Genomic DNA, 17,500 nt, shown 5'->3' on the forward strand with positions numbered 1-17,500 from the left:
TATACATATTCCTTGTACAGTGATAAGGACATTATGGAGAGTTATTCTGCAGAATCTGACGAGGTGGCCGAGTGGTTAAGGCGATGGACTGCTAATCCATTGGGGTCTCCCCGCGTGAGTTCGAATCTCATCCTCGTCGTAAATTGTTTTGTTGCTTTTCGGTACACTTTTAAAGTTGATTATAGAAATATACACAAATGGATTTTCTCTAGTTATACATATTTGTTGTACAGTGATAAGGACATTATGGAGAGTTATTCTGCAGCATCTGACGAGGTGGCCGAGTGGTTAAGGCGATGGACTGCTAATCCATTGGGGTCTCCCCGACTGAGTTCGAATTTCATCCTCGTCGTAAATTGTTTTGTTGCTTTTCGGTACACTTTTAAAGTTGATTAAAGAAATATACAGAAATGGATTTTCTCTAGTTATACATATTTGTTGTACAGTAATAAGGACATTATGGAGAGTTATTCTGCAGCATCTGACGAGGTGGCCGAGTGGTTAAGGCGATGGACTGCTAATCCATTGGGGTCTCCCCGCGTGAGTTCGAATCTCATCCTCGTCGTAAATTGTTTTGTTGCTTTTCGGTACACTTTTAAAGTTGATTATAGAAATATACACAAATGGATTTTCTCTAGTTATACATATTTGTTGTACAGTGATAAGGACATTATGGAGAGTCATTCTGCAGAATCTGACGAGGTGGCCGAGTGGTTAAGGCGATGGACTGCTAATCCATTGGGGTCTCGTCGCGTGAGTTCGAATCTCATCCTCGTCGTAAATTGTTTTGTTGCTTTTCGGTACACTTTTAAAGTTGATTATAGAAATATACAGAAATGGATTTTATCTAGTTATACATATTTGTTGTACAGTGATAAGGACATTATGGAGAGTTATTCTGCAGAATCTGACGAGGTGGCCGAGTGGTTAAGGCGATGGACTGCTAATCCATTGGGGTCTCCCGCGTGAGTTCGAATCTCATCCTCGTCGTTAATTGTTTGCTTGCTTTTCGGTACACTTTTAAAGTTGATTATAGAAATATACACAAATGGATTTTCTCTAGTTATACATATTTGTTGTACAGTGATAAGGACATTATGGAGAGATATTCTGCAGAATCTGACGAGGTGGCCGAGTGGTTAAGGCGATGTACTGCTAATCCATTGGGGTCTCCCCGCGTGAGTTCGAATCTCATCCTCGTCGTAAATTGTTGTGTTGCTTTTCGTTACACTTTTAAAGTTGATTATAGAAATATACAAAAATGGATTTTCTCTAGTTATACATATTTGTTGTACAGTGATAAGGACATTATGGAGAGTTATTCTGCAGAATCTGACGAGGTGGCCGAGTGGTTAAGGCGATGGACTGCTAATCCATTGGGGTCTCCCCGCGTGAGTTCGAATCTCATCCTCGTCGCAAATTGCTTTTTGCTTTTCGGTACACTTTTAAAGTTGATTATAGAAATATACACAAATGGATTTTCTCTAGTTATACATATTTGTTGTACAGTGAAAAGGACATTATGGAGAGTTATTCTGCCGAATCTGACGAGGTGGCCGAGTGGTTAAGGCGATGGACTGCTAATCCATTGGGGTCTCCCCGCGTGAGTTCGAATCTCATCCTCATCGTAAATTGTTTTGTAGCTTTTCGGTACATTTTTGAAGTTGATTATAGAAATATACACAAATGGATTTTCTCTAGTTATACATATTTGTTGTACAGTGATAAGGACATTATGGAGAGTTATTCTGCAGAATCTGACGAGGTGGCCGAGTGGTTAAGGCGATGGACTGCTAATCCATTGGGGTCTCCTCGCGTGAGTTCGAATCTCATCCTCGTCGTGAATTGTTTTGTTGCTTTTCGGTACACTTTTAAAGTTGATTATAGAAATATACACAAATGGATTTTCTCTAGTTATACATATTTGTTGTACAGTGATAAGGACATTATGGAGAGTTATTCTTCAGAATCTGACGAGGTGGCCGAGTGGTTTAGGCGATGGACTGCTAATCCATTGGGGTCTCCCCGCGTGAGTTCGAATCTCATCCTCGTCGTAAATTGTTTGTTGCTTTTCGGTACACTTTTAAAGTTGATTATAGAAATATACACAAATGGATTTTCTCTAGTTATACATATTTGTTGTACAGTGATAAGGACATTATGGAGAGTTATTCTGCAGAATCTGACGAGGTGGCCGAGTGGTTAAGGCGATGGACTGCTAATCCATTGGGGTCTCCCCGCGTGAGTTCGAATCTCATCCTCGTCGTAAATTGTTTTGTTGCTTTTCGGTACACTTTTAAAGTTGATTATAGAAATATACACAAATGGATTTTCTCTAGTTATACATATTTGTTGTACAGTGAAAAGGACATTATGGAGAGTTATTCTGCAGAATCGGACGAGGTGGCCGAGTGGTTAAGGCGATGGACTGCTCATCCATTGCGGTCGCACCGCGTGAGTGCGAATCTCATCCTCGTCGTAAATTGTTTTGTTGCTTTTCGGTACACTTTTAAAGTTGATTATAGAAATATACAGAAATGAATTTTCTCTAGTTATACATATTTGTTGTACAGTGATAAGGACATTATGGAGAGTTATTCTGCAGAATCTGACGAGGTGGCCGAGTGGTTAAGGCGATGGACTGCTAATCCATTGGCGTCTCCCCGATTTAGTTCGAATCTCATCCTCGTCGTAAATTGTTTTGTTGCTTTTCGGTACACTTTTAAAGTTGATTATAGAAATATACAGAAATGGATTTTCTCTAGTTATACATATTTGTTGTACAGTGATAAGGACATTATGGAGATTTATTCTGCAGAATCTGACGAGGTGGCCGAGTGGTTAAGGCGATGGACTGCTAATCCATTGGGGTCTCCCCGCGTGAGTTCGACTCTCATCCTCGTCGCAAATTGCTTTTTGCTTTTCGGTACACTTTTAAAGTTGATTATAGAAATATACACAAATGGATTTTCTCTAGTTATACATATTTGTTGTACAGTGAAAAGGACATTATGGAGAGTTATTCTGCCGAATCTGACGAGGTGGCCGAGTGGTTAAGGCGATGGACTGCTAATCCATTGGGGTCTCCCCGCGTGAGTTCGAATCTCATCCTCACCGTAAATTGTTTTGTTGCTTTTCGGTACATTTTTGAAGTTGATTATAGAAATATACAGAAATGGATTTTCTCTAGTTATACATATTTGTTGTACAGTGATAAGGACATTATGGCGAGTTATTCTGCAGAATCTGACGAGGTGGCCGAGTGGTTAAGGCGATGGACTGCTAATCCATTGGGGTCTCCTCGCGTGAGTTCGAATCTCATCCTCGTCGTGAATTGTTTTGTTGCTTTTCGGTACACTTTTAAAGTTGATTATAGAAATATACACAAATGGATTTTCTCTAGTTATACATATTTGTTGTACAGTGATAAGGACATTATGGAGAGTTATTCTTCAGAATCTGACGAGGTGGCCGAGTGGTTTAGGCGATGGACTGCTAATCCATTGGGGTCTCCCCGCGTGAGTTCGAATCTCATCCTCGTCGTAAATTGTTTGTTGCTTTTCGGTACACTTTTAAAGTTGATTATAGAAATATACACAAATGGATTTTCTCTAGTTATACATATTTGTTGTACAGTGATAAGGACATTATGGAGAGTTATTCTGCAGAATCTGACGAGGTGGCCGAGTGGTTAAGGCGATGGACTGCTAATCCATTGGGGTCTCCCCGCGTGAGTTCGAATCTCATCCTCGTCGTAAATTGTTTTGTTGCTTTTCGGTACACTTTTAAAGTTGATTATAGAAATATACACAAATGGATTTTCTCTAGTTATACATATTTGTTGTACAGTGAAAAGGACATTATGGAGAGTTATTCTGCAGAATCGGACGAGGTGGCCGAGTGGTTAAGGCGATGGACTGCTCATCCATTGCGGTCGCACCGCGTGAGTGCGAATCTCATCCTCGTCGTAAATTGTTTTGTTGCTTTTCGGTACACTTTTAAAGTTGATTATAGAAATATACAGAAATGGATTTTCTCTAGTTATACATATTTGTTGTACAGTGATAAGGACATTATGGAGAGTTATTCTGCAGAATCTGACGAGGTGGCCGAGTGGTTAAGGCGATGGACTGCTAATCCATTGGGGTCTCCCCGACTGAGTTCGAATCACATCCTCGTCGTAAATTGTTGTGTTGCTTTTCGGTACACTTTTAAAGTTGATTAAAGAAATATACAGAAATGGATTTTCTCTCGTTATACATATTTGTTGTACAGTGATAAGGACATTATGGAGAGTTATTCTGCAGAATCTGACGAGGTGGCCGAGTGGTTAAGGCGATGGACTGCTAATCCATTGGGGTCTCCCCGCGTGAGTTCGAATCTCATCCTCGTCGTAAATTGTTTTGTTGCTTTTCGGTACACTTTTAAAGTTGATTATAGAAATATACAGAAATGGATTTTCTCTAGTTATACATATTTGTTGTACAGTAATAAGGACATTATGGAGAGTCATTCTGCAGAATCTGACGAGGTGGCCGAGTGGTTAAGGCGATGGACTGCTAATCCATTGGGGTCTCGTCGCGTGAGTTCGAATCTCATCCTCGTCGTAAATTGTTTTGTTGCTTTTCGGTACACTTTTAAAGTTGATTATAGAAATATACAGAAATGGATTTTATCTAGTTATACATATTTGTTGTACAGTGATAAGGACATTATGGAGAGTTATTCTGCAGAATCTGACGAGGTGGCCGAGTGGTTAAGGCGATGGACTGCTAATCCATTGGGGTCTCCCGCGTGAGTTCGAATCTCATCCTCGTCGTAAATTGTTTGGTTGCTTTTCGGTACACTTTTAAAGTTGATTATAGAAATATACACAAATGGATTTTCTCTAGTTATACATATTTGTTGTACAGTGATAAGGACATTATGGAGAGATATTCCGCAGAATCTGGCGAGGTGGCCGAGTGGTTAAGGCGATGTACTGCTAATCCATTGGGGTCTCCCCGCGTGAGTTCGAATCTCATCCTCGTCGTAAATTGTTGTGTTGCTTTTCGGTACACTTTTAAAGTTGATTATAGAAATATACACAAATGGATTTTCTCTAGTTATACATATTTGTTGTACAGTGATAAGGACATTATGGAGAGTTATTCTGCAGAATCTGACGAGGTGGCCGAGTGGTTAAGGCGATGGACTGCTAATCCATTGGGGTCTCGTCGCGTGAGTTCGAATCTCATCCTCGTCGCAAATTGCTTTTCGGTACACTTTTAAAGTTGATTATAGAAATATACACAAATGGATTTTCTCTAGTTATACATATTTGTTGTACAGTGAAAAGGACATTATGGAGAGTTATTCTGCCGAATCTGACGAGGTGGCCGAGTGGTTAAGGCGATGGACTGCTAATCCATTGGGGTCTCCCCGCGTGAGTTCGAATCTCATCCTCATCGTAAATTGTTTTGTTGCTTTTCGGTACATTTTTGAAGTTGATTATAGAAATATACACAAATGGATTTTCTCTAGATATACATATTAATTGTACAGTGATAAGGACATTATGGAGAGTTATTCTGCAGAATCTGACGAGGTGGCCGAGTGGTTATGGCGATGGACTGCTAATCCATTGGGGTCTCCCCGCGTGAGTTCGAATCTCATCCTCGTCGTGAATTGTTTTGTTGCTTTTCGGTACACTTTTAAAGTTGATTATAGAAATATACAGAAATGGATTTTCTCTAGTTATACATATTTGTTGTACAGTGATAAGGACATTATGGAGAGTTATTCTGCAGAATCTGACGAGGTGGCCGAGTGGTTAAGGCGATGGACTGCTAATCCATTGGGGTCTCCCCGCGTGAGTTCGAATCTCATCCTCGTCGTAAATTGTTGTGTTGCTTTTCGGTACACTTTTAAAGTTGATTAAAGAAATATACAGAAATGGATTTTCTCTCGTTATACATATTAGTTGTACAGTGATAAGGACATTATGGAGAGTTATTCTGCAGAATCTGACGAGGTGGCCGAGTGGTTAAGGCGATGGACTGCTAATCCATTGGGGTCTCCCCGCGTGAGTTCGAATCTCATCCTCGTCGTAAATTGTTTTGTTGCTTTTCGGTACACTTTTAAAGTTGATTATAGAAATATACAGAAATGGATTTTCTCTAGTTATACATATTTGTTGTACAGTAATAAGGACATTATGGAGAGTCATTCTGCAGAATCTGACGAGGTGGCCGAGTGGTTAAGGCGATGGACTGCTAATCCATTGGGGTCTCGTCGCGTGAGTTCGAATCTCATCCTCGTCGTAAATTGTTTTGTTGCTTTTCGGTACACTTTTAAAGTTGATTATAGAAATATACAGAAATGGATTTTATCTAGTTATACATATTTGTTGTACAGTGATAAGGACATTATGGAGAGTTATTCTGCAGAATCTGACGAGGTGGCCGAGTGGTTAAGGCGATGGACTGCTAATCCATTGGGGTCTCCCGCGTGAGTTCGAATCGCATCCTCGTCGTAAATTGTTTGGTTGCTTTTCGGTACACTTTTAAAGTTGATTATAGAAATATACACAAATGGATTTTCTCTAGTTATACATATTTGTTGTACAGTGATAAGGACATTATGGAGAGATATTCCGCAGAATCTGGCGAGGTGGCCGAGTGGTTAAGGCGATGTACTGCTAATCCATTGGGGTCTCCCCGCGTGAGTTCGAATCTCATCCTCGTCGTAAATTGTTGTGTTGCTTTTCGGTACACTTTTAAAGTTGATTATAGAAATATACACAAATGGATTTTCTCTAGTTATACATATTTGTTGTACAGTGATAAGGACATTATGGAGAGTTATTCTGCAGAATCTGACGAGGTGGCCGAGTGGTTAAGGCGATGGACTGCTAATCCATTGGGGTCTCCCCGCGTGAGTTCGAATCTCATCCTCGTCGCAAATTGCTTTTCGGTACACTTTTAAAGTTGATTATAGAAATATACACAAATGGGTTTTCTCTAGTTATACATATTTGTTGTACAGTGAAAAGGACATTATGGAGAGTTATTCTGCCGAATCTGACGAGGTGGCCGAGTGGTTAAGGCGATGGACTGCTAATCCATTGGGGTCTCCCCGCGTGAGTTCGAATCTCATCCTCATCGTAAATTGTTTTGTTGCTTTTCGGTACATTTTTGAAGTTGATTATAGAAATATACACAAATGGATTTTCTCTAGATATACATATTAATTGTACAGTGATAAGGACATTATGGAGAGTTATTCTGCAGAATCTGACGAGGTGGCCGAGTGGTTATGGCGATGGACTGCTAATCCATTGGGGTCTCCCCGCGTGAGTTCGAATCTCATCCTCGTCGTGAATTGTTTTGTTGCTTTTCGGTACACTTTTAAAGTTGATTATAGAAATATACACAAATGGATTTTCTCTAGTTATACATATTTGTTGTACAGTGATAAGGACATTATGGAGAGTTATTCTGCAGAATCTGACGAGGTGGCCGAGTGGTTAAGGCGATGGACTGCTAATCCATTGGGGTCTCCCCGCGTGAGTTCGAATCTCATCCTCGTCGTAAATTGTTTTGTTGCTTTTCGGTACACTTTTAAAGTTGATTATAGAAATATACACAAATGGATTTTCTCTAGTCATACATATTTGTTGTACAGTGATAAGGACATTATGGAGAGTTATTCTGCAGAATCTGACGAGGTGGCCGAGTGGTTAAGGCGATGGACTGCTAATCCATTGGGGTCTCCCCGCGTGAGTTCGAATCTCATCCTCGTCGTAAATTGTTTTGTTGCTTTTCGGTACACTTTTAAAGTTGATTATAGAAATATACACAAATGGATTTTCTCTAGTTATACATATTTGTTGTACAGTGATAAGGACATTATGGAGAGTTATTCTGCAGAATTTGACGAGGTGGCCGAGTGGTTAAGGCGATGGACTGCTAATCCATTGGCATCTCCCCGCGTGAGTTCGAATCTCATCCTCGTCGTAAATTGTTTTGTTGCTTTTCGGTACACTTTTAAAGTTGATTATAGAAATATACACAAATGGATTTTCTCTAGATATACATATTTGTTGTACAGTGATAAGGACATTATGGAGAGTTATTCTTGAGAATCAGACGAGGTGGCCGAGTGGTTAAGGCGATGGACTGCTTATCCATTGGGGTCTCCCGGCGTGAGTTCGAATCTCATCTTCGTCGTAAATTGTTTTGTTGCTTTTCGGTACACTTTTAAAGTTGATTATAGAAATATACACAAATGGATTTTCTCTAGTTATACATATTTGTTGTACAGTGATAAGGACATTATGGAGACTTATTCTTCAGAATCTGACGAGGTGGCCGAGTGGTTAAGGCGATGGACTGCTAATCCATTGGGGTCTCCCCGCGTGAGTTCGAATCTCATCCTCGTCGTAAATTGTTTGTTGCTTTTCGGTACACTTTTAAAGTTGATTATAGAAATATACACAAATGGATTTTCTCTAGTTATACATATTTGTTGTACAGTGATAAGGACATTATGGAGAGTTATTCTGCAGAATCTGACGAGGTGGCCGAGTGGTTAAGGCGATGGACTGCTAATCCATTGGGGTCTCCCCGCGTGAGTTCGAATCTCATCCTCGTCGTAAATTGTTTTGTTGCTTTTCGGTACACTTTTAAAGTTGATTATAGAAATATACACAAATGGATTTTCTCTAGTTATACATATTTGTTGTACAGTTAAAAGGACATTATGGAGAGTTATTCTGCAGAATCTGACGAGGTGGCCGAGTGGTTAAGACGATGGACTGCTAATCCATTGGGGTCTCACCGCGTGAGTGCGAATCTCATCCTCGTCGTAAATTATTTTGTTTCTTTTCGGTACACTTTTAAAGTTGATTATAGAAATATACACAAATGGATTTTCTCAAGTTATACATATTTGTTGTACAGTGATAAGGACATTATGGAGAGTTATTCTGCAGAATCTGACGAGGTGGCCGAGTGGTTAAGGCGATGGACTGCTAATCCATTGGGGTCTCCCCGCGTGAGTTCGAATCTCATCCTCGTCGTAAATTGTTTTGTTGCTTTTCGGTACACTTTTAAAGTTGATTATAGAAATATAAAGAAATGGATTTTCTCTAGTTATACATATTTGTTGTACAGTGATAAGGACATTATGGAGAGTTATTCTGCAGAATCTGACGAGGTGGCCGAGTGGTTAAGGCGATGGACTGCTAATCCATTGGGGTCTCCCCGCGTGAGTACGAATCTCATCCTCGTCGTAAATTGTTTGGTTGCTTTTCGGTACACTTTTAAAGTTGATTATAGAAATATACACAAATGGATTTTCTCTAGTTATACATATTTTTTGTACAGTGATAAGGACATTATGGAGAGTTATTCTGCAGAATCTGACGAGGTGGCCGAGTGGTTAAGGCGATGAACTGCTAATCCATTAGTGTCTCCCCGCGTGAGTTCGAATCTCATCCTCGTCGTAAATTGTTTTTTGCTTTTCGGTACACTTTTAAAGTTGATTATAGAAATATACACAAATGGATTTTCTCTAGTTATACATATTTGTTGTACAGTGATAAGGACATTATGGAGAGTTATTCTGCAGAAACTGATGAGGTGGCCGAGTGTTTAAGGCGATGGACTGCTAATCCATTGGGGTCTCCCCGCGTGAGTTCGAATCTCATCCTCGTCGTAAATTTTTTTGTTGCTTTTCGGTACATTGTTGAAGTTGATTATAGAAATATACAGAAATGGATTTTCTCTAGTTATACATATTTGTTGTACAGTGATAAGGACATTATGGAGAGTTATTCTGCAGAATCTGACGAGGTGGCCGAGTGGTTAAGGCGATGGACTGCTAATCCATTGGGGTCTCCCCGCGTGAGTACGAATCTCATCCTCGTCGTAAATTGTTTTGTTGCTTTTCGGTACACTTTTAAAGTTGATTATAGAAATATACAGAAATGGATTTTATCTAGTTATACATATTTGTTGTACAGTGATAAGGACATTATGGAGAGTTATTCTGCAGAATCTGACGAGGTGGCCGAGTGGTTAAGGCGATGGACTGCTAATCCATTGGGGTCTCCCGCGTGAGTTCGAATCTCATCCTCGTCGTAAATTGTTTGGTTGCTTTTCGGTACACTTTTAAAGTTGATTATAGAAATATACACAAATGGATTTTCTCTAGTTATACATATTTGTTGTACAGTGATAAGGACATTATGGAGAGATATTCCGCAGAATCTGGCGAGGTGGCCGAGTGGTTAAGGCGATGTACTGCTAATCCATTGGGGTCTCCCCGCGTGAGTTCGAATCTCATCCTCGTCGTAAATTGTTGTGTTGCTTTTCGGTACACTTTTAAAGTTGATTATAGAAATATACACAAATGGATTTTCTCTAGTTATACATATTTGTTGTACAGTGATAAGGACATTATGGAGAGTTATTCTGCAGAATCTGACGAGGTGGCCGAGTGGTTAAGGCGATGGACTGCTAATCCATTGGGGTCTCCCCGCGTGACTTCGAATCTCATCCTCGTCGCAAATTGCTTTTCGGTACACTTTTAAAGTTGATTATAGAAATATACACAAATGGATTTTCTCTAGTTATACATATTTGTTGTACAGTGAAAAGGACATTATGGAGAGTTATTCTGCCGAATCTGACGAGGTGGCCGAGTGGTTAAGGCGATGGACTGCTAATCCATTGGGGTCTCCCCGCGTGAGTTCGAATCTCATCCTCATCGTAAATTGTTTTGTTGCTTTTCGGTACATTTTTGAAGTTGATTATAGAAATATACACAAATGGATTTTCTCTAGATATACATATTTGTTGTACAGTGATAAGGACATTATGGAGAGTTATTCTGCAGAATCTGACGAGGTGGCCGAGTGGTTATGGCGATGGACTGCTAATCCATTGGGGTCTCCCCGCGTGAGTTCGAATCTCATCCTCGTCGTGAATTGTTTTGTTGCTTTTCGGTACACTTTTAAAGTTGATTATAGAAATATACACAAATGGATTTTCTCTAGTTATACATATTTGTTGTACAGTGATAAGGACATTATGGAGAGTTATTCTGCAGAATCTGACGAGGTGGCCGAGTGGTTAAGGCGATGGACTGCTAATCCATTGGGGTCTCCCCGCGTGAGTTCGAATCTCATCTTCGTCGTAAATTGTTTTGTTGCTTTTCGGTACACTTTTAAAGTTGATTATAGAAATATACACAAATGGATTTTCTCTAGTTATACATATTTGTTGTACAGTGATAAGGACATTATGGAGAGTTATTCTGCAGAATCTGACGAGGTGGCCGAGTGGTTAAGGCGATGGACTGCTAATCCATTGGGGTCTCCCCGCGTGAGTTCGAATCTCATCCTCGTCGTAAATTGTTTTGTTGCTTTTCGGTACACTTTTAAAGTTGATTATAGAAATATACACAAATGGATTTTCTCTAGTTATACATATTTGTTGTACAGTGATAAGGACATTATGGAGAGTTATTCTGCAGAATTTGACGAGGTGGCCGAGTGGTTAAGGCGATGGACTGCTAATCCATTGGCATCTTCCCGCGTGAGTTCGAATCTCATCCTCGTCGTAAATTGTTTTGTTGCTTTTCGGTACACTTTTAAAGTTGATTATAGAAATATACACAAATGGATTTTCTCTAGATATACATATTTGTTGTACAGTGATAAGGACATTATGGAGAGTTATTCTTGAGAATCAGACGAGGTGGCCGAGTGGTTAAGGCGATGGACTGCTAATCCATTGGGGTCTGCCGGCGTGAGTTCGAATCTCATCTTCGTCGTAAATTGTATTGTTGCTTTTCGGTACACTTTTAAAGTTGATTATAGAAATATACACAAATGGATTTTCTCTAGTTATACATATTTGTTGTACAGTAATAAGGACATTATGGAGACTTATTCTTCAGAATCTGACGAGGTGGCCGAGTGGTTAAGGCGATGGACTGCTAATCCATTGGGGTCTCCCCGCGTGAGTTCGAATCTCATCCTCGTCGTAAATTGTTTGTTGCTTTTCGGTACACTTTTAAAGTTGATTATAGAAATATACACAAATGGATTTTCTCTAGTTATACATATTTGTTGTACAGTGATAAGGACATTATGGAGAGTTATTCTGCAGAATCTGACGAGGTGGCCGAGTGGTTAAGGCGATGGACTGCTAATCCATTGGGGTCTCCCCGCGTGAGTTCGAATCTCATCCTCGTCGTAAATTGTTTTGTTGCTTTTCGGTACACTTTTAAAGTTGATTATAGAAATATACACAAATGGATTTTCTCTAGTTATACATATTTGTTGTACAGTGAAAAGGACATTATGGAGAGTTATTCTGCAGAATCTGACAAGGTGGCCGAGTGGTTAAGACGATGGACTGCTAATCCATTGGGGTCTCACCGCGTGAGTGCGAATCTCATCCTCGTCGTAAATTATTTTGTTTCTTTTCGGTACACTTTTAAAGTTGATTATAGAAATATACACAAATGGATTTTCTCAAGTTATACATATTTGTTGTACAGTGATAAGGACATTATGGAGAGTTATTCTGCAGAATCTGACGAGGTGGCCGAGTGGTTAAGGCGATGGACTGCTAATCCATTGGGGTCTCCCCGCGTGAGTTCGAATCTCATCCTCGTCGTAAATTGTTTTGTTGCTTTTCGGTACACTTTTAAAGTTGATTATAGAAATATAAAGAAATGGATTTTCTCTAGTTATACATATTTGTTGTACAGTGATAAGGACATTATGGAGAGTTATTCTGCAGAATCTGACGAGGTGGCCGAGTGGTTAAGGCGATGGACTGCTAATCCATTGGGGTCTCCCCGCGTGAGTACGAATCTCATCCTCGTCGTAAATTGTTTGGTTGCTGTTCGGTACACTTTTAAAGTTGATTATAGAAATATACACAAATGGATTTTCTCTAGTTATACATATTTTTTGTACAGTGATAAGGACATTATGGAGAGTTATTCTGCAGAATCTGACGAGGTGGCCGAGTGGTTAAGGCGATGAACTGCTAATCCATTAGTGTCTCCCCGCGTGAGTTCGAATCTCATCCTCGTCGTAAATTGTTTTTTGCTTTTCGGTACACTTTTAAAGTTGATTATAGAAATATACACAAATGGATTTTCTCTAGTTATACATATTTGTTGTACAGTGATAAGGACATTATGGAGAGTTATTCTGCAGAAACTGATGAGGTGGCCGAGTGTTTAAGGCGATGGACTGCTAATCCATTGGGGTCTCCCCGCGTGAGTTCGAATCTCATCCTCGTCGTAAATTTTTTTGTTGCTTTTCGGTACATTGTTGAAGTTGATTATAGAAATATACACAAATGGATTTTCTCTAGTTATACATATTTGTTGTACAGTGATAAGGACATTATGGAGAGTTATTCTGCAGAATCTGACGAGGTGGCCGAGTGGTTAAGGCGATGGACTGCTAATCCATTGGGGTCTCCCCGCGTGAGTTCGAATCTCATCCTCGTCGTGAATTGTTTTGTTGCTTTTCGGTACACTTTTAAAGTTGATTATAGAAATATACACAAATGGATTTTCTCTAGTTATACATATTTGTTGTACAGTGATAAGGACATTATGGAGAGTTATTCTGCAGAATCTGACGAGGTGGCCGAGTGGTTAAGGCGATGGACTGCTAATCCATTGGGGTCTCCCCGCGTGAGTTCGAATCTCATCCTCGTCGTAAATTGTTTTGTTGCTTTTCGGTACACTTTTAAAGTTGATTATAGAAATATACAGAAATGGATTTTATCTAGTTATACATATTTGTTGTACAGTGATAAGGACATTATGGAGAGTTATTCTGCAGAATCTGACGAGGTGGCCGAGTGGTTAAGGCGATGGACTGCTAATCCATTGGGGTCTCCCCGCGTGAGTTCGAATCTCATCCTCGTCGTAAATTGTTTTGTTGCTTTTCGGTACACTTTTAAAGTTGATTATAGAAATATACACAAATGGATTTTCTCTAGTTATACATATTTGTTGTACAGTGATAAGGACATTATGGAGAGTTATTCTGCAGAATTTGACGAGGTGGCCGAGTGGTTAAGGCGATGGACTGCTAATCCATTGGCATCTTCCCGCGTGAGTTCGAATCTCATCCTCGTCGTAAATTGTTTTGTTGCTTTTCGGTACACTTTTAAAGTTGATTATAGAAATATACACAAATGGATTTTCTCTAGATATACATATTTGTTGTACAGTGATAAGGACATTATGGAGAGTTATTCTTGAGAATCAGACGAGGTGGCCGAGTGGTTAAGGCGATGGACTGCTAATCCATTGGGGTCTGCCGGCGTGAGTTCGAATCTCATCTTCGTCGTAAATTGTTTTGTTGCTTTTCGGTACACTTTTAAAGTTGATTATAGAAATATACACAAATGGATTTTCTCTAGTTATACATATTTGTTGTACAGTGATAAGGACATTATGGAGACTTATTCTTCAGAATCTGACGAGGTGGCCGAGTGGTTAAGGCGATGGACTGCTAATCCATTGGGGTCTCCCCGCGTGAGTTCGAATCTCATCCTCGTCGTAAATTGTTTGTTGCTTTTCGGTACACTTTTAAAGTTGATTATAGAAATATACACAAATGGATTTTCTCTAGTTATACATATTTGTTGTACAGTGATAAGGACATTATGGAGAGTTATTCTGCAGAATCTGACGAGGTGGCCGAGTGGTTAAGGCGATGGACTGCTAATCCATTGGGGTCTCCCCGCGTGAGTTCGAATCTCATCCTCGTCGTAAATTGTTTTGTTGCTTTTCGGTACACTTTTAAAGTTGATTATAGAAATATACACAAATGGATTTTCTCTAGTTATACATATTTGTTGTACAGTGAAAAGGACATTATGGAGAGTTATTCTGCAGAATCTGACAAGGTGGCCGAGTGGTTAAGACGATGGACTGCTAATCCATTGGGGTCTCACCGCGTGAGTGCGAATCTCATCCTCGTCGTAAATTATTTTGTTTCTTTTCGGTACACTTTTAAAGTTGATTATAGAAATATACACAAATGGATTTTCTCAAGTTATACATATTTGTTGTACAGTGATAAGGACATTATGGAGAGTTATTCTGCAGAATCTGACGAGGTGGCCGAGTGGTTAAGGCGATGGACTGCTAATCCACTGGGGTCTCCCCGCGTGAGTTCGAATCTCATCCTCGTCGTAAATTGTTTTGTTGCTTTTCGGTACACTTTTAAAGTTGATTATAGAAATATAAAGAAATGGATTTTCTCTAGTTATACATATTTGTTGTACAGTGATAAGGACATTATGGAGAGTTATTCTGCAGAATCTGACGAGGTGGCCGAGTGGTTAAGGTGATGGACTGCTAATCCATTGGGGTCTCCCCGCGTGAGTTCGAATCTCATCCTCGTCGTAAATTGTTTTGTTGCTGTTCGGTACACTTTTAAAGTTGATTATAGAAATATACACAAATGGATTTTCTCTAGTTATACATATTTTTTGTACAGTGATAAGGACATTATGGAGAGTTATTCTGCAGAATCTGACGAGGTGGCCGAGTGGTTAAGGCGATGAACTGCTAATCCATTAGTGTCTCCCCGCGTGAGTTCGAATCTCATCCTCGTCGTAAATTGTTTTTTGCTTTTCGGTACACTTTTAAAGTTGATTATAGAAATATACACAAATGGATTTTCTCTAGTTATACATATTTGTTGTACAGTGATAAGGACATTATGGAGAGTTATTCTGCAGAAACTGATGAGGTGGCCGAGTGTTTAAGGCGATGGACTGCTAATCCATTGGGGTCTCCCCGCGTGAGTTCGAATCTCATCCTCGTCGTAAATTTTTTTGTTGCTTTTCGGTACATTGTTGAAGTTGATTATAGAAATATACACAAATGGATTTTATCTAGTTATACATATTTGTTGTACAGTGATAAGGACATTATGGAGAGTTATTCTGCAGAATCTGACGAGGTGGCCGAGTGGTTAAGGCGATGGACTGCTAATCCATTGGGGTCTCCCCGCGTGAGTTCGAATCTCATCCTCGTCGTGAATTGTTTTGTTGCTTTTCGGTACACTTTTAAAGTTGATTATAGAAATATACACAAATGGATTTTCTCTAGTTATACATATTTGTTGTACAGTGATAAGGACATTATGGAGAGTTATTCTGCAGAATCTGACGAGGTGGCCGAGTGGTTAAGGCGATGGACTGCTAATCCATTGGGGTCTCCCCGCGTGAGTTCGAATCTCATCCTCGTCGTAAATTGTTTTGTTGCTTTTCGGTACACTTTTAAAGTTGATTATAGAAATATACAGAAATGGATTTTATCTAGTTATACATATTTGTTGTACAGTGATAAGGACATTATGGAGAGTTATTCTGCTGAATCTGACGAGGTGGCCGAGTGGTTAAGGCGATGGACTGCTAATCCATTGGGGTCTCCCGCGTGAGTTCGAATCTCATCCTCGTCGTAAATTGTTTGGTTGCTTTTCGGTACACTTTTAAAGTTCATTATAGAAATATACACAAATGGATTTTCTCTAGTTATACATATTTGTTGTACAGTGATAAGGACATTATGGAGAGATATTCTGCAGAATCTGACGAGGTGGCCGAGTGGTTAAGGCGATGTACTGCTAATCCATTGGGGTCTCCCCGCGTGAGTTCGAATCTCATCCTCGTCGTAAATTGTTGTGTTGCTTTTCGGTACACTTTTAAAGTTGATTATAGAAATATACACAAATGGATTTTCTCTAGTTATACATATTTGTTGTACAGTGATAAGGACATTATGGAGAGTTATTCTGCAGAATCTGACGAGGTGGCCGAGTGGTTAAGGCGATGGACTGCTAATCCATTGGTCTCCCCGCGTGAGTTCGAATCTCATCCTCGTCGCAAATTGCTTTTTGCTTTTCGGTACACTTTTAAAGTTGATTATAGAAATATACACAAATGGATTTTCTCTAGTTATACATATTTGTTGTACAGTGATAAGGACATTATGGAGAGTTATTCTGCAGAATCTGACGAGGTGGCCGAGTGGTTAAGGCGATGGACTGCTAATCCATTGGGGTCTCCCCGCGTGAGTTCGAATCTCATCCTCGTCGTGAATTGTTTTGTTGCTTTTCGGTACACTTTTAAAGTTGATTATAGAAATATACACAAATGGATTTTCTCTAGTTATACATATTTGTTGTACAGTGATAAGGACATTATGGAGAGTTATTCTGCAGAATCTGACGAGGTGGCCGAGTGGTTAAGGCGATGGACTGCAAATCCATTGGGGTCTCCCAGCGTGAGTTCGAATCTCATCCTCGTCGTAAATTGTTTCGTTGCTTTTCGGTACACTTTTAAAGTTGATTATAGAAATATACACAAATGGATTTTCTCTAGTTATACATATTTGTTGTACAGTGATAAGGACATTATGGAGAGTTATTCTGCTGAATCTGACGAGGTGGCCGAGTGGT

The 17,500-nt window shown here is 39.7% G+C and overlaps 79 non-coding genes across 79 annotated transcripts in view; all 79 read left to right on the forward strand.

Moving 5' to 3' along the window:
* Window positions 1-57: 57 nt before the first annotated feature.
* Window positions 58-139, forward strand: Trnas-gcu (transfer RNA serine (anticodon GCU)). Its single transcript has one exon. It is a non-coding gene; the product is annotated as a tRNA-Ser (tRNA).
* A 131-nt stretch (window positions 140-270) lies between these two features.
* Window positions 271-352, forward strand: Trnas-gcu (transfer RNA serine (anticodon GCU)). Its single transcript has one exon. It is a non-coding gene; the product is annotated as a tRNA-Ser (tRNA).
* Window positions 353-483: 131 nt separating this feature from the next.
* Trnas-gcu (transfer RNA serine (anticodon GCU)) lies at window positions 484-565 on the forward strand. The gene has a single exon. It is a non-coding gene; the product is annotated as a tRNA-Ser (tRNA).
* Window positions 566-696: 131 nt separating this feature from the next.
* On the forward strand, window positions 697-778 carry Trnas-gcu (transfer RNA serine (anticodon GCU)). The gene has a single exon. It is a non-coding gene; the product is annotated as a tRNA-Ser (tRNA).
* Window positions 779-909: 131 nt separating this feature from the next.
* On the forward strand, window positions 910-990 carry Trnas-gcu (transfer RNA serine (anticodon GCU)). The gene has a single exon. It is a non-coding gene; the product is annotated as a tRNA-Ser (tRNA).
* A 131-nt stretch (window positions 991-1,121) lies between these two features.
* Window positions 1,122-1,203, forward strand: Trnas-gcu (transfer RNA serine (anticodon GCU)). Its single transcript has one exon. It is a non-coding gene; the product is annotated as a tRNA-Ser (tRNA).
* Window positions 1,204-1,334: 131 nt separating this feature from the next.
* On the forward strand, window positions 1,335-1,416 carry Trnas-gcu (transfer RNA serine (anticodon GCU)). The gene has a single exon. It is a non-coding gene; the product is annotated as a tRNA-Ser (tRNA).
* A 130-nt stretch (window positions 1,417-1,546) lies between these two features.
* Window positions 1,547-1,628, forward strand: Trnas-gcu (transfer RNA serine (anticodon GCU)). Its single transcript has one exon. It is a non-coding gene; the product is annotated as a tRNA-Ser (tRNA).
* Window positions 1,629-1,759: 131 nt separating this feature from the next.
* Trnas-gcu (transfer RNA serine (anticodon GCU)) lies at window positions 1,760-1,841 on the forward strand. The gene has a single exon. It is a non-coding gene; the product is annotated as a tRNA-Ser (tRNA).
* Window positions 1,842-1,972: 131 nt separating this feature from the next.
* Trnas-gcu (transfer RNA serine (anticodon GCU)) lies at window positions 1,973-2,054 on the forward strand. The gene has a single exon. It is a non-coding gene; the product is annotated as a tRNA-Ser (tRNA).
* Window positions 2,055-2,184: 130 nt separating this feature from the next.
* Trnas-gcu (transfer RNA serine (anticodon GCU)) lies at window positions 2,185-2,266 on the forward strand. Its single transcript has one exon. It is a non-coding gene; the product is annotated as a tRNA-Ser (tRNA).
* Window positions 2,267-2,610: 344 nt separating this feature from the next.
* Window positions 2,611-2,692, forward strand: Trnas-gcu (transfer RNA serine (anticodon GCU)). The gene has a single exon. It is a non-coding gene; the product is annotated as a tRNA-Ser (tRNA).
* Window positions 2,693-2,823: 131 nt separating this feature from the next.
* Trnas-gcu (transfer RNA serine (anticodon GCU)) lies at window positions 2,824-2,905 on the forward strand. The gene has a single exon. It is a non-coding gene; the product is annotated as a tRNA-Ser (tRNA).
* Window positions 2,906-3,035: 130 nt separating this feature from the next.
* Window positions 3,036-3,117, forward strand: Trnas-gcu (transfer RNA serine (anticodon GCU)). Its single transcript has one exon. It is a non-coding gene; the product is annotated as a tRNA-Ser (tRNA).
* A 131-nt stretch (window positions 3,118-3,248) lies between these two features.
* Trnas-gcu (transfer RNA serine (anticodon GCU)) lies at window positions 3,249-3,330 on the forward strand. Its single transcript has one exon. It is a non-coding gene; the product is annotated as a tRNA-Ser (tRNA).
* Window positions 3,331-3,461: 131 nt separating this feature from the next.
* On the forward strand, window positions 3,462-3,543 carry Trnas-gcu (transfer RNA serine (anticodon GCU)). Its single transcript has one exon. It is a non-coding gene; the product is annotated as a tRNA-Ser (tRNA).
* Window positions 3,544-3,673: 130 nt separating this feature from the next.
* Trnas-gcu (transfer RNA serine (anticodon GCU)) lies at window positions 3,674-3,755 on the forward strand. The gene has a single exon. It is a non-coding gene; the product is annotated as a tRNA-Ser (tRNA).
* A 344-nt stretch (window positions 3,756-4,099) lies between these two features.
* Trnas-gcu (transfer RNA serine (anticodon GCU)) lies at window positions 4,100-4,181 on the forward strand. The gene has a single exon. It is a non-coding gene; the product is annotated as a tRNA-Ser (tRNA).
* A 131-nt stretch (window positions 4,182-4,312) lies between these two features.
* On the forward strand, window positions 4,313-4,394 carry Trnas-gcu (transfer RNA serine (anticodon GCU)). Its single transcript has one exon. It is a non-coding gene; the product is annotated as a tRNA-Ser (tRNA).
* A 131-nt stretch (window positions 4,395-4,525) lies between these two features.
* On the forward strand, window positions 4,526-4,607 carry Trnas-gcu (transfer RNA serine (anticodon GCU)). Its single transcript has one exon. It is a non-coding gene; the product is annotated as a tRNA-Ser (tRNA).
* Window positions 4,608-4,738: 131 nt separating this feature from the next.
* On the forward strand, window positions 4,739-4,819 carry Trnas-gcu (transfer RNA serine (anticodon GCU)). Its single transcript has one exon. It is a non-coding gene; the product is annotated as a tRNA-Ser (tRNA).
* Window positions 4,820-4,950: 131 nt separating this feature from the next.
* On the forward strand, window positions 4,951-5,032 carry Trnas-gcu (transfer RNA serine (anticodon GCU)). The gene has a single exon. It is a non-coding gene; the product is annotated as a tRNA-Ser (tRNA).
* A 131-nt stretch (window positions 5,033-5,163) lies between these two features.
* Window positions 5,164-5,245, forward strand: Trnas-gcu (transfer RNA serine (anticodon GCU)). Its single transcript has one exon. It is a non-coding gene; the product is annotated as a tRNA-Ser (tRNA).
* A 123-nt stretch (window positions 5,246-5,368) lies between these two features.
* Window positions 5,369-5,450, forward strand: Trnas-gcu (transfer RNA serine (anticodon GCU)). Its single transcript has one exon. It is a non-coding gene; the product is annotated as a tRNA-Ser (tRNA).
* Window positions 5,451-5,581: 131 nt separating this feature from the next.
* Window positions 5,582-5,663, forward strand: Trnas-gcu (transfer RNA serine (anticodon GCU)). The gene has a single exon. It is a non-coding gene; the product is annotated as a tRNA-Ser (tRNA).
* A 131-nt stretch (window positions 5,664-5,794) lies between these two features.
* Trnas-gcu (transfer RNA serine (anticodon GCU)) lies at window positions 5,795-5,876 on the forward strand. Its single transcript has one exon. It is a non-coding gene; the product is annotated as a tRNA-Ser (tRNA).
* Window positions 5,877-6,007: 131 nt separating this feature from the next.
* Window positions 6,008-6,089, forward strand: Trnas-gcu (transfer RNA serine (anticodon GCU)). Its single transcript has one exon. It is a non-coding gene; the product is annotated as a tRNA-Ser (tRNA).
* A 131-nt stretch (window positions 6,090-6,220) lies between these two features.
* On the forward strand, window positions 6,221-6,302 carry Trnas-gcu (transfer RNA serine (anticodon GCU)). Its single transcript has one exon. It is a non-coding gene; the product is annotated as a tRNA-Ser (tRNA).
* Window positions 6,303-6,433: 131 nt separating this feature from the next.
* Trnas-gcu (transfer RNA serine (anticodon GCU)) lies at window positions 6,434-6,514 on the forward strand. The gene has a single exon. It is a non-coding gene; the product is annotated as a tRNA-Ser (tRNA).
* Window positions 6,515-6,645: 131 nt separating this feature from the next.
* Trnas-gcu (transfer RNA serine (anticodon GCU)) lies at window positions 6,646-6,727 on the forward strand. The gene has a single exon. It is a non-coding gene; the product is annotated as a tRNA-Ser (tRNA).
* A 131-nt stretch (window positions 6,728-6,858) lies between these two features.
* Trnas-gcu (transfer RNA serine (anticodon GCU)) lies at window positions 6,859-6,940 on the forward strand. Its single transcript has one exon. It is a non-coding gene; the product is annotated as a tRNA-Ser (tRNA).
* A 123-nt stretch (window positions 6,941-7,063) lies between these two features.
* Window positions 7,064-7,145, forward strand: Trnas-gcu (transfer RNA serine (anticodon GCU)). Its single transcript has one exon. It is a non-coding gene; the product is annotated as a tRNA-Ser (tRNA).
* Window positions 7,146-7,276: 131 nt separating this feature from the next.
* Trnas-gcu (transfer RNA serine (anticodon GCU)) lies at window positions 7,277-7,358 on the forward strand. The gene has a single exon. It is a non-coding gene; the product is annotated as a tRNA-Ser (tRNA).
* Window positions 7,359-7,489: 131 nt separating this feature from the next.
* On the forward strand, window positions 7,490-7,571 carry Trnas-gcu (transfer RNA serine (anticodon GCU)). The gene has a single exon. It is a non-coding gene; the product is annotated as a tRNA-Ser (tRNA).
* A 131-nt stretch (window positions 7,572-7,702) lies between these two features.
* Trnas-gcu (transfer RNA serine (anticodon GCU)) lies at window positions 7,703-7,784 on the forward strand. Its single transcript has one exon. It is a non-coding gene; the product is annotated as a tRNA-Ser (tRNA).
* Window positions 7,785-7,915: 131 nt separating this feature from the next.
* Window positions 7,916-7,997, forward strand: Trnas-gcu (transfer RNA serine (anticodon GCU)). Its single transcript has one exon. It is a non-coding gene; the product is annotated as a tRNA-Ser (tRNA).
* Window positions 7,998-8,128: 131 nt separating this feature from the next.
* Trnas-gcu (transfer RNA serine (anticodon GCU)) lies at window positions 8,129-8,210 on the forward strand. Its single transcript has one exon. It is a non-coding gene; the product is annotated as a tRNA-Ser (tRNA).
* A 131-nt stretch (window positions 8,211-8,341) lies between these two features.
* Window positions 8,342-8,423, forward strand: Trnas-gcu (transfer RNA serine (anticodon GCU)). The gene has a single exon. It is a non-coding gene; the product is annotated as a tRNA-Ser (tRNA).
* Window positions 8,424-8,553: 130 nt separating this feature from the next.
* On the forward strand, window positions 8,554-8,635 carry Trnas-gcu (transfer RNA serine (anticodon GCU)). The gene has a single exon. It is a non-coding gene; the product is annotated as a tRNA-Ser (tRNA).
* A 131-nt stretch (window positions 8,636-8,766) lies between these two features.
* Trnas-gcu (transfer RNA serine (anticodon GCU)) lies at window positions 8,767-8,848 on the forward strand. The gene has a single exon. It is a non-coding gene; the product is annotated as a tRNA-Ser (tRNA).
* A 131-nt stretch (window positions 8,849-8,979) lies between these two features.
* Trnas-gcu (transfer RNA serine (anticodon GCU)) lies at window positions 8,980-9,061 on the forward strand. Its single transcript has one exon. It is a non-coding gene; the product is annotated as a tRNA-Ser (tRNA).
* A 131-nt stretch (window positions 9,062-9,192) lies between these two features.
* On the forward strand, window positions 9,193-9,274 carry Trnas-gcu (transfer RNA serine (anticodon GCU)). The gene has a single exon. It is a non-coding gene; the product is annotated as a tRNA-Ser (tRNA).
* A 131-nt stretch (window positions 9,275-9,405) lies between these two features.
* Window positions 9,406-9,487, forward strand: Trnas-gcu (transfer RNA serine (anticodon GCU)). Its single transcript has one exon. It is a non-coding gene; the product is annotated as a tRNA-Ser (tRNA).
* Window positions 9,488-9,617: 130 nt separating this feature from the next.
* Trnas-gcu (transfer RNA serine (anticodon GCU)) lies at window positions 9,618-9,699 on the forward strand. Its single transcript has one exon. It is a non-coding gene; the product is annotated as a tRNA-Ser (tRNA).
* Window positions 9,700-9,830: 131 nt separating this feature from the next.
* Window positions 9,831-9,912, forward strand: Trnas-gcu (transfer RNA serine (anticodon GCU)). The gene has a single exon. It is a non-coding gene; the product is annotated as a tRNA-Ser (tRNA).
* Window positions 9,913-10,043: 131 nt separating this feature from the next.
* On the forward strand, window positions 10,044-10,124 carry Trnas-gcu (transfer RNA serine (anticodon GCU)). The gene has a single exon. It is a non-coding gene; the product is annotated as a tRNA-Ser (tRNA).
* Window positions 10,125-10,255: 131 nt separating this feature from the next.
* On the forward strand, window positions 10,256-10,337 carry Trnas-gcu (transfer RNA serine (anticodon GCU)). The gene has a single exon. It is a non-coding gene; the product is annotated as a tRNA-Ser (tRNA).
* A 131-nt stretch (window positions 10,338-10,468) lies between these two features.
* On the forward strand, window positions 10,469-10,550 carry Trnas-gcu (transfer RNA serine (anticodon GCU)). The gene has a single exon. It is a non-coding gene; the product is annotated as a tRNA-Ser (tRNA).
* Window positions 10,551-10,673: 123 nt separating this feature from the next.
* On the forward strand, window positions 10,674-10,755 carry Trnas-gcu (transfer RNA serine (anticodon GCU)). Its single transcript has one exon. It is a non-coding gene; the product is annotated as a tRNA-Ser (tRNA).
* A 131-nt stretch (window positions 10,756-10,886) lies between these two features.
* On the forward strand, window positions 10,887-10,968 carry Trnas-gcu (transfer RNA serine (anticodon GCU)). The gene has a single exon. It is a non-coding gene; the product is annotated as a tRNA-Ser (tRNA).
* A 131-nt stretch (window positions 10,969-11,099) lies between these two features.
* Trnas-gcu (transfer RNA serine (anticodon GCU)) lies at window positions 11,100-11,181 on the forward strand. The gene has a single exon. It is a non-coding gene; the product is annotated as a tRNA-Ser (tRNA).
* A 131-nt stretch (window positions 11,182-11,312) lies between these two features.
* Trnas-gcu (transfer RNA serine (anticodon GCU)) lies at window positions 11,313-11,394 on the forward strand. The gene has a single exon. It is a non-coding gene; the product is annotated as a tRNA-Ser (tRNA).
* Window positions 11,395-11,525: 131 nt separating this feature from the next.
* On the forward strand, window positions 11,526-11,607 carry Trnas-gcu (transfer RNA serine (anticodon GCU)). Its single transcript has one exon. It is a non-coding gene; the product is annotated as a tRNA-Ser (tRNA).
* Window positions 11,608-11,738: 131 nt separating this feature from the next.
* Trnas-gcu (transfer RNA serine (anticodon GCU)) lies at window positions 11,739-11,820 on the forward strand. Its single transcript has one exon. It is a non-coding gene; the product is annotated as a tRNA-Ser (tRNA).
* A 131-nt stretch (window positions 11,821-11,951) lies between these two features.
* Trnas-gcu (transfer RNA serine (anticodon GCU)) lies at window positions 11,952-12,033 on the forward strand. The gene has a single exon. It is a non-coding gene; the product is annotated as a tRNA-Ser (tRNA).
* Window positions 12,034-12,163: 130 nt separating this feature from the next.
* Trnas-gcu (transfer RNA serine (anticodon GCU)) lies at window positions 12,164-12,245 on the forward strand. Its single transcript has one exon. It is a non-coding gene; the product is annotated as a tRNA-Ser (tRNA).
* A 344-nt stretch (window positions 12,246-12,589) lies between these two features.
* Trnas-gcu (transfer RNA serine (anticodon GCU)) lies at window positions 12,590-12,671 on the forward strand. Its single transcript has one exon. It is a non-coding gene; the product is annotated as a tRNA-Ser (tRNA).
* Window positions 12,672-12,802: 131 nt separating this feature from the next.
* On the forward strand, window positions 12,803-12,884 carry Trnas-gcu (transfer RNA serine (anticodon GCU)). The gene has a single exon. It is a non-coding gene; the product is annotated as a tRNA-Ser (tRNA).
* A 131-nt stretch (window positions 12,885-13,015) lies between these two features.
* Window positions 13,016-13,097, forward strand: Trnas-gcu (transfer RNA serine (anticodon GCU)). The gene has a single exon. It is a non-coding gene; the product is annotated as a tRNA-Ser (tRNA).
* Window positions 13,098-13,227: 130 nt separating this feature from the next.
* On the forward strand, window positions 13,228-13,309 carry Trnas-gcu (transfer RNA serine (anticodon GCU)). The gene has a single exon. It is a non-coding gene; the product is annotated as a tRNA-Ser (tRNA).
* Window positions 13,310-13,440: 131 nt separating this feature from the next.
* On the forward strand, window positions 13,441-13,522 carry Trnas-gcu (transfer RNA serine (anticodon GCU)). The gene has a single exon. It is a non-coding gene; the product is annotated as a tRNA-Ser (tRNA).
* Window positions 13,523-13,653: 131 nt separating this feature from the next.
* On the forward strand, window positions 13,654-13,735 carry Trnas-gcu (transfer RNA serine (anticodon GCU)). Its single transcript has one exon. It is a non-coding gene; the product is annotated as a tRNA-Ser (tRNA).
* Window positions 13,736-13,866: 131 nt separating this feature from the next.
* Window positions 13,867-13,948, forward strand: Trnas-gcu (transfer RNA serine (anticodon GCU)). Its single transcript has one exon. It is a non-coding gene; the product is annotated as a tRNA-Ser (tRNA).
* A 131-nt stretch (window positions 13,949-14,079) lies between these two features.
* Window positions 14,080-14,161, forward strand: Trnas-gcu (transfer RNA serine (anticodon GCU)). The gene has a single exon. It is a non-coding gene; the product is annotated as a tRNA-Ser (tRNA).
* A 131-nt stretch (window positions 14,162-14,292) lies between these two features.
* Window positions 14,293-14,374, forward strand: Trnas-gcu (transfer RNA serine (anticodon GCU)). The gene has a single exon. It is a non-coding gene; the product is annotated as a tRNA-Ser (tRNA).
* A 131-nt stretch (window positions 14,375-14,505) lies between these two features.
* Trnas-gcu (transfer RNA serine (anticodon GCU)) lies at window positions 14,506-14,587 on the forward strand. Its single transcript has one exon. It is a non-coding gene; the product is annotated as a tRNA-Ser (tRNA).
* Window positions 14,588-14,717: 130 nt separating this feature from the next.
* On the forward strand, window positions 14,718-14,799 carry Trnas-gcu (transfer RNA serine (anticodon GCU)). Its single transcript has one exon. It is a non-coding gene; the product is annotated as a tRNA-Ser (tRNA).
* A 344-nt stretch (window positions 14,800-15,143) lies between these two features.
* Trnas-gcu (transfer RNA serine (anticodon GCU)) lies at window positions 15,144-15,225 on the forward strand. Its single transcript has one exon. It is a non-coding gene; the product is annotated as a tRNA-Ser (tRNA).
* Window positions 15,226-15,356: 131 nt separating this feature from the next.
* Window positions 15,357-15,438, forward strand: Trnas-gcu (transfer RNA serine (anticodon GCU)). Its single transcript has one exon. It is a non-coding gene; the product is annotated as a tRNA-Ser (tRNA).
* A 131-nt stretch (window positions 15,439-15,569) lies between these two features.
* Window positions 15,570-15,651, forward strand: Trnas-gcu (transfer RNA serine (anticodon GCU)). The gene has a single exon. It is a non-coding gene; the product is annotated as a tRNA-Ser (tRNA).
* Window positions 15,652-15,781: 130 nt separating this feature from the next.
* Window positions 15,782-15,863, forward strand: Trnas-gcu (transfer RNA serine (anticodon GCU)). The gene has a single exon. It is a non-coding gene; the product is annotated as a tRNA-Ser (tRNA).
* Window positions 15,864-15,994: 131 nt separating this feature from the next.
* On the forward strand, window positions 15,995-16,076 carry Trnas-gcu (transfer RNA serine (anticodon GCU)). The gene has a single exon. It is a non-coding gene; the product is annotated as a tRNA-Ser (tRNA).
* A 131-nt stretch (window positions 16,077-16,207) lies between these two features.
* Trnas-gcu (transfer RNA serine (anticodon GCU)) lies at window positions 16,208-16,289 on the forward strand. Its single transcript has one exon. It is a non-coding gene; the product is annotated as a tRNA-Ser (tRNA).
* A 131-nt stretch (window positions 16,290-16,420) lies between these two features.
* Trnas-gcu (transfer RNA serine (anticodon GCU)) lies at window positions 16,421-16,501 on the forward strand. Its single transcript has one exon. It is a non-coding gene; the product is annotated as a tRNA-Ser (tRNA).
* A 131-nt stretch (window positions 16,502-16,632) lies between these two features.
* On the forward strand, window positions 16,633-16,714 carry Trnas-gcu (transfer RNA serine (anticodon GCU)). The gene has a single exon. It is a non-coding gene; the product is annotated as a tRNA-Ser (tRNA).
* Window positions 16,715-16,845: 131 nt separating this feature from the next.
* Trnas-gcu (transfer RNA serine (anticodon GCU)) lies at window positions 16,846-16,925 on the forward strand. The gene has a single exon. It is a non-coding gene; the product is annotated as a tRNA-Ser (tRNA).
* A 130-nt stretch (window positions 16,926-17,055) lies between these two features.
* Window positions 17,056-17,137, forward strand: Trnas-gcu (transfer RNA serine (anticodon GCU)). Its single transcript has one exon. It is a non-coding gene; the product is annotated as a tRNA-Ser (tRNA).
* Window positions 17,138-17,268: 131 nt separating this feature from the next.
* On the forward strand, window positions 17,269-17,350 carry Trnac-gca (transfer RNA cysteine (anticodon GCA)). Its single transcript has one exon. It is a non-coding gene; the product is annotated as a tRNA-Cys (tRNA).
* A 131-nt stretch (window positions 17,351-17,481) lies between these two features.
* Trnas-gcu (transfer RNA serine (anticodon GCU)) overlaps window positions 17,482-17,500 on the forward strand; it is an 82-nt gene continuing 63 nt past the window's right edge. Inside the window, exon 1 of the tRNA in view lies at window positions 17,482-17,500. This exon is cut by the window's right edge and continues 63 nt beyond it. This is a non-coding gene — a tRNA (tRNA-Ser).

This window comes from Euprymna scolopes, chromosome 29 (genome assembly GCF_053919585.1).
Source record: "Euprymna scolopes isolate OS-2025 chromosome 29, ASM5391958v1, whole genome shotgun sequence".
NCBI classification, from domain to species: Eukaryota; Metazoa; Mollusca; class Cephalopoda; order Sepiida; family Sepiolidae; genus Euprymna; species Euprymna scolopes.